The 7,308-nt window shown below is 59.3% G+C and overlaps 1 long non-coding RNA gene across 2 annotated transcripts; it reads left to right on the forward strand.

Moving 5' to 3' along the window:
* Positions 1-416: 416 nt before the first annotated feature.
* On the forward strand, positions 417-1,098 carry LOC122185494. 2 transcript variants are annotated; one of them, XR_006180886.1, is made up of 2 exons: positions 417-680; positions 775-1,098. It is a non-coding gene; the product is annotated as an uncharacterized LOC122185494 (long non-coding RNA). The 2 variants fall into 2 exon arrangements; XR_006180885.1 differs by having other exon boundaries at positions 778-1,098.
* The last annotated feature ends 6,210 nt before the right edge of the window (positions 1,099-7,308 follow it).

A 7,308-nucleotide genomic window follows, 5' to 3' on the forward strand; every position in this document is an offset into this window, starting at 1 on the left:
TAAACGCAGCGGCAGCGTTGGCGTCTTAGGGCGGGTGCTCGGCACGGGGCAGAGCCGCTTTGTCCCGCTCCCATTGCCCGCACCCAGAGCTCTGCTGCCCCACAGCCTGCCCGCAGCCCGGCGCTGCGCGGGGCCACGTGTGTAGGGCGGGCTGTGGGCCCGGCTGCCGGCCATGGGCAGCGGTGCCCCTCGAGCAGCGCGTGTGGCTTTGAGCTCCGTGAGTCACCGGTGGGCGCGTTGGGCAATCCTGTGTTTCCCAATCTGTTTTCCTTTGCAGGAATCAGCCCCCGCTCTGCCTTCAGCACGGCCAAACCCAGCCCCGCTGCCGCTCTCTGCCCGCGCGCTTCTCCTGCCTGCAGACAGGGGCACGGCGGCGCCCCGGGCGCAGAGGTGAAGCCTCTCGGCAGCCCCCGCCGGCCCGGAGCGCGAAGCGGCTCTCTCCTCTCTGTCCCAGCAGAGCTCTGCAGCGCTGCAGCCTGCGGTCCCTCCAAGTGAACGGCCGCCGTGCTGCGGTTTCTCTGTCAGTCCTCCCCCGGCAGCACGGACATCCACGGCTGTGTGAGCCGCGCTGAGGTCTCCTGCTCTCCGAGGGGCACCGACTCACCGCGCTGACGGGCCGGACTCGATGAAAAATTTGGCAGCTGGTTCAGGCGTGCTGTGACAGCCTCTCACCAATCAGAGTATTTACTAATTTCAGTCCGCGATGCTTTGCCCTTCCGAGGCGAGCGCTCGCTCTGCAGAGAAATCTGTGCAATGAGGCACATGATTTTCCAGCAGCACCACTCGCAGTTCGGTTTGAGATGGGAACAGGAAGAAATGTGTCAACACTTTCGTGTCTCTGCGTGTCGGAGCGGCATGCCTGGCCCGGCTGCGTGCTGCGGGCACACGTGTCACGGGCAGCACCAGGGCTGTGCGGGGCTGTGCTCCGCCTGCAGGGCGGTGAGCCCGAGCCCCACGGCACCTCAGGGCCCCTCAGCACCGCTGTGTGCAGGCGCTGCCGTGTCCCAGCAGGGCAGGCCGTGCTCTGAGCCTCTGTGTGAACGTGACAGCGTGCCCCACGCACTGTGGGGCTGGGATTAAAAACAGACTGTGTGCAAACCGTGTGGGGCTTTGTGTTAATTATGTGCTGCCTCGTAAGGTGCGTGATGGGATACGGAGGCTGCAGGAGTGGGGCTGATGGCAAAATCAGCTGCTGACCAGGAGGACCACGTTGGGGGGGCCCTCACTGGGGGGCCAGGTCCCCACTGCAGCCCCACGGCCAAAGCACAGAAGCCACAGCCCTGCTCTGTTTCTCAGCCCCATCCCCGCAGCACTGCCGCTGCCAACATGGATCTCTTGTTAAGTCAGGACAGTTCTGGAGACAGTTCTGAGGCACACGATGCACTGCTCAGCTCTGAGTGCTGGGGCTGCCAGGTCCTGCTGGCTTCACCCACAGCTTCGGGTTGCATCCATGTGGGACATCCATACTTCCTGCCCCATGCACATGAACGTTTTACAGAGAAATGCTGTCAGCATCCTGAGGAGCTGCCACATTCCGGCATCTCAGTTTTAACACCACTCAGTGTGAAAACATGAACATTTTGACTCCAACTACGGAATGACAAACTGAGCACCAGACATCTGCCACTCATTTCAGAATGTCGCCATTCCCCACAGCACAGCAGTGCTGGCACAGGGCTGTGTGGGGCCCCAGGCGGTGCTGCTCCTTTGCCCCATCCCTGCCCACAGCAGACGATCCCAGCAGGAAAGCACCATTCACACTGCAGGGTCAGGAGCTCAACTCACCCAGCAGCCACAGTGCTGTTTGCAGAGCTCTTCGTGCACAACAGCTGCATCTGCTGAGCAGCAAACTGCATGGGAAGAACATCAATAAATTAAAAGTTATTAAATGTAAACAAAGGCATTACAGGAGCAGCCGAAGGTTCAAAAGTTGGGACCATCGTAGACTCCTTTCGTCATCCCTTGGGAACCAACTGGGACTTCTCAAGAGGAAGAATTGCTTTCCTTCCCTGCAGGCCCACCTGAGCTCACTCCCCCTTGCTGCAGCCAAGTGCAGACAGAGCTGTGCACAACTGGGGGCTCCATGGGGACACGGGGCTGCCTGGAAGGACCTCCTCCTGCAGCACTCCTCCATTTGGGAGAGGAGGAGGTGAGCAGCACTGCAGCGGGGTGGCAGCACCCAGCACAACATGCACTGCTGTCTGCTCTGCTCAGTGGTGGTGGTTCCCGCCGGCTGTGGTCAGGATGGGGCCCACCCTGCCCTGCACTGCTGCAGGAAGAAGCTGGCAGCAGAGGCCCCAGCGTGGTTTGCAGGGAGGAAACCAAAGCTGCACAGCTCGCAGCACAGCATGGGCCAACGTGCATGAGCAGCAGGCCAATAGCCATGGCCGCAGTGCATGGAGGGCCATTGTATTCCTTCCCCCATGTCACACTCTGCATTTGCTCTGCAGTGAGTCCTGGATAAGAACTCTCAGCCATCCAATGCAGGTCACTGAGAGTGGCCGTGTGCTGCAGGGAATGCCACCAGTGCTGCCCCATCACTGCGCTCTGCATCCTGCTCTGCTCTGCGAAAACGGGAGCCTCCAGCACAGCCCGGTCCCACTCAGCCCACTGCTCACCCCAAACCCGTGTGTCCCCCAGTGGGACCGTGGGATGGGAGAGCCCATCTTTCCCAGGCAGCGATGGGATCAGGAGGGGTTGTGGTGGGAGCCTGCTGGAGAGCAGCCGGCCCCTCTGCCTCCACTGTGTGCAGCCCTGTGAGTGTAGCGCTTTTTCTGCAGCTGCAGGAGATGCAGTGGGGTTCACATCCGCTGCCTGCTCGCTGTTTTTTTTCAGCTGGCTCCGAGAAGTGTGGGTAATTAGGAAAAATCTATAACAAGAAGTACAAACAAGTCACGGTCTGCCATTAGCCAGAAAGTCTGCCCTCTGCCTCAGCTACAGCTTGATTCAATCAGAATAATGAAGCAGAAGCTGTGCAGAGGGAAACAGCACTTGGAGAAGGTCTGAAAACACAAACACACTGCACAGAGAGCACGTATTGCAATGGAACCTGAAGTGGGGGGAAGGGGGGTGGGCTGACGCTGGGCCAACATCTCTGTGAGCACAGTGCAGGGGGGCACTGGGGAAAGGCACCGCGCACTCACTGGAGGGAGCAGAGCCCTTCCCCTGTCCCACTGCCCTTCCCCTGTCTGGCTGCCCAGCTGCTGTCCCACCCGCACCCCTCAGGGCCCTGACTGCGTGCACTGTGGGGCTCTGCCCCTCGCTGCATGTCCCCCTGTGACCCCTGAGGGCCGCAGCAGCTGCAGAGCTGTGTGAGGAACACCCTCCCGCCCTCCCACGCCAGCCACATGGAAACCTCCACACAGGGAACTGAGCATTCATCTCTTGTGCATTCTATAATTCCAGGCTTGTTGTTCTGAGGAGCACAGTAGTTGCCAAACACCAGTTTCAAGCACAGAGTAACTAATGGTGAATGTGGTTCCGTGCATTCGCTGCAGCCCTGAGGATCAGCGGCCGTCTTGTCTTCACTGCCCACCTTTGGACACCGCACCCAGCCCCAGAGCCATGGAACCAAGCTGCTGTGTTTGTTCTGACCCTTCTCAGTGCCCGCACGGCTCTCCTAGCAGTGCCCATGCAAACGTGGGGACACGGCGTGGGGACCCCGCAAAGGGCTCGTGTGGGGACGGGCGAGGGGCGGCACTACGGCCACCTGCGGCTGCACTCACAGCTCAGCTGCATCCCCCCGGCACCACCAGCACATCACAGCCGCTCTCCTGAAGCTGTGCACTGGGATGGGATTGCACTAAGAGCGTGGCACGAGATGAAAGCAATTTGTATTTACTGCTCGGCCACATCCCGGTCGCTTCCTGTAAACCATGTGGCCATGGGGAACCGACCTCTTGTGTTTAGCTGACCTGGAGTCTGTGAAGATGGGCGGCATCGTGCGGTGACACAACTGCTGGGGGTCCCAGAATGGGGTGGGGGCTCTGGGGCCAGGGTAGCCCCTCTGCACACCCCACAGTACTGGATGGGGGATCCATGGCCGAGGCAGCGTGCCTCTCCCACCAGCGCTGTGCGCTGAGCCAGATCTGCCCCCATTAAGTACAAGACATTAAAATCAATCATTAATAACTTTAAGAGGTTTGTGTAACAGCAAACATACCCGCTCATGTCTGAACATTAACAGAGGTAATTTGCCTTCTTTAACTTCTTGTAGATAAATTCTAGAGATTACAAAAGATTTTGATAATTCCAACTGTTTTCCACTGTATTTTCAGAATAGACTCTGCACCAGGCTGCTGGGGCTCCAGCCCTGGGATCAAAGATTGATCCCCAAGAGACCCCCAGCCCAAGCAGCTCAGGCTCTGCCTGGCACAGCCCTCACCCCCAGTCCTGGCTCTGCCCACCCATGTCACAGCAGGGCACTTAGGGTGTGCGAGGCAGCTGGTCCCAAAGCTCGGCTCCCTCCCTACGCAGTGCCCACTCTTCTGCCTTCCTCTGCCAGAAGCTGAACCAAATACCTTATCTATGGAGAACAGTAATTCCATTTAAAATGGCAGTATGGGAAGGAGGCAGAGTGCCCCATGCTGAAATGAGAGCAGTTCTCCAGTACTCCTGTTATCTTTAGAACCCAAAGCGCAGCTGCTCGACTGGGACCATGAAGCCACTTCCACTGTGCAGCACGGCAGCAGCGCGGAGCGGGAGCCATTCGCATGCTCTGAAATTCAGAAGGCACTCCAAACTGTGGCTCAGATACCCTTTGGATTATGGTATGAGGAAGTTTTCGTCAGAGAGGGAGAGGAAAAGACACAGTTTGTATAGGAATGCGTGACAGTCGTGCTGGGTATTGTGCAGTATGGACTATGACTCCGAGTTCTCAGGTTACCCATTGCTGACCATAAAATTGTAATCTATAGATTATGGGACCGTACTCTATACCCTAACTGCCACTACCAGACCCAGCCCACCAATGGCTTGTGCTGCTGAGAGCCAAATGTCAGCTCGGGTACAACACAGCAGCACTGCTCCCACCAGATGGGACGGGGCACGGCAGTACAGTGCACAGTGCCCCGGGCTGGGGGCACCGGCCCACCAAGTATGGCCAGACACAGCAGCCAACCCTGGGGACACTGCTGGGCTCTGCTCTGCTGCAACGTGTGGGTAGGCAGCAGGCAGGCTGCTTCCTGGCAGCAGCTCAGACCCTATCTGCTGCAGACACCCCACAGCCCTTATCAGCCCCACACTGATATCCCTGGCTTCCTTCTCAGCCCTGTCCCACAGGCTGCGCACAGCAGGCAGAACTCGCTCGCTGCCTGTCCTTTGCACACCTGTCTGCTTGCACTCATGCTTCCCAAATGCATCACTCCCGAGTCAGGGCCGAGCTTGGGCATTCTCAGCAAGCAAACCAAAGCTGGCAGATAACGAGAACTGCGATGAGCAGCCATTGCTAACAGCCTGTTGTTAAGCATTTTTAAACAGACACAAATGAGCCTTGCTTCTCTTGCACGGAGTTTGCCCACATCCGTTAAGCCAGACTTTCCTGAGCCTGCACATATCTGCACACACTCTCCTATGCACAGAGATGTGCCCACACCTTCACCACCAGCAGCTGCTGCTGTGCTCACACCCAGAGCCCAGGCACGAGCTCAGGCCCACTCATCACCCTGGCTCCCCAACACACAGAGCTCTGCACACCCCGCAGGCTGCACTCCGCAGCGATCCCAGGCCATCCCCACACACAGCGCTGCAGTGCAGCACTCATCAGCCTGGCTGGGAATTTCCACGTGCTCTCTGGTGGGCACTCATTTCTCATTAGGGATGTATCATCCCTCGGAGTTTAATCAGCTGTTAAAAGAACAAAACATTCGTTTTAATGGAAGTCGGCGTCATAAAGCCCAGTGTGTGCAGGAGGGGAGCTGGGAGGCAGAGATGCAAGGGGCTCAGCCTCACCGCAGCGGTGGGAAGCAGCTCCCGGCAGCACATGGCAGAGCACGGAGGAAAGGTGCAAATGGAACATGTTGGATGGTTGCGCTCCAAAATAAGAACAGATCAGTGGCACAAGCAGGAAGACGCTAATTCGCTGCCTGCAGATGAAGTCATGTAACAGCATGGCTGCTAAAAAACATGCCTCGTTCTTCTCTGGGGGAAGCGCCGGGCCTTTAACTGTTGCAGTACTGCAGCTGGAATGGGCAAACTTTAAAGCAAAGCGTGGGACCACCGGAGGAAGGAGGCAAGAATGCCGGGGACTTGAACACTGCATGAAAAGGACCTAAACTCTGCACGAAAGGGACATAAACACTGTGTGTAAGGGGCTTAAATGCTGTGTGAAAGAGAACGTCTCAGTGGCAGCTGCTGTCCCGCAGTGCTTTGCGTTCCTCCTGGGGCAGCGGGGCGAGGTGGGCGCGGAGCACCCGAGGGCGCTGTGCAGGCAGCAGCATCGCAGCGCCGCGTCCGCTCTACAAAAAGCAACAGGGAGACGGGAGCACTGGAGGCACGGGGGGGCAGAGACACCTTGAGAACCCCGCCCAGCACGCGGCGGCGGAGCTCCTCGGATCCCTCGGGGCCGTCGGCAGCGGCCCAGCGGCACCTCGCCCGATTCGTCCGGCCGCACTGCCGCTCTCATTTACGTCTTCACATCCATCCCCGACTGTGCACGCGGGCCCCACCGGAGCGTCGCACCGAGGGCCACCTCTCCGCGCTGCCGGGACGCCGTGGGGAGCGGGCGGTGCCCGGAGCGCGGCTTATGTGCCGACAGCGGTGCTTCGCGTTTCGGTGTCCTTCCACGAGCCCCGTCTGCCTCCAGCACAGACCCTGGTTGCCCGCGGCAGGACGCGGCTCGCACAGCGCGGGGCCGGGGCTCTCCGTCTGAGGCTGCGGCTGAGGGCACCGCCCCGCACCGCCGCGCAACGCCCCGCGCCGCGCCTGGTCTTTCTCTTCCTTTGGTATTAAACTTAAGCAGTCTTCAAAGCAGCAAACGTGCAGTTACAGAAAAATGGGTATACGAGACGGAAAGCTCTCATTAGGACAGAACTCCAGACGTTGCTTCAAAGTGGCAGAGCCGGGCGGACGGCCCCCCCGCACAGCGCAGGGCGCAGGGGGTGGCCCGGTTCGGCTCGACGGAGCGCTCCTGTAATTGAGCCAGACTCCGAAGTTTGAGGGATGAATCCATATGCATGAGGCACTAATAACGCTCCGTCTGAGACGCAGCTTTCAGCCCACAGCCGCTCCGACCGGCTCGCGTCTCGCCCGGCGCGCGTCCGACACCGACGCGAACGAGGAGAGGCGGCACGGAGCGGCGGAACGAGCGTC

Source organism: Lagopus leucura, unplaced genomic scaffold, assembly GCF_019238085.1.
Source record: "Lagopus leucura isolate 7727_CA_CO unplaced genomic scaffold, USGS_WTPT01 Super-Scaffold_100029, whole genome shotgun sequence".
NCBI classification, from domain to species: domain Eukaryota; kingdom Metazoa; phylum Chordata; class Aves; order Galliformes; family Phasianidae; genus Lagopus; species Lagopus leucura.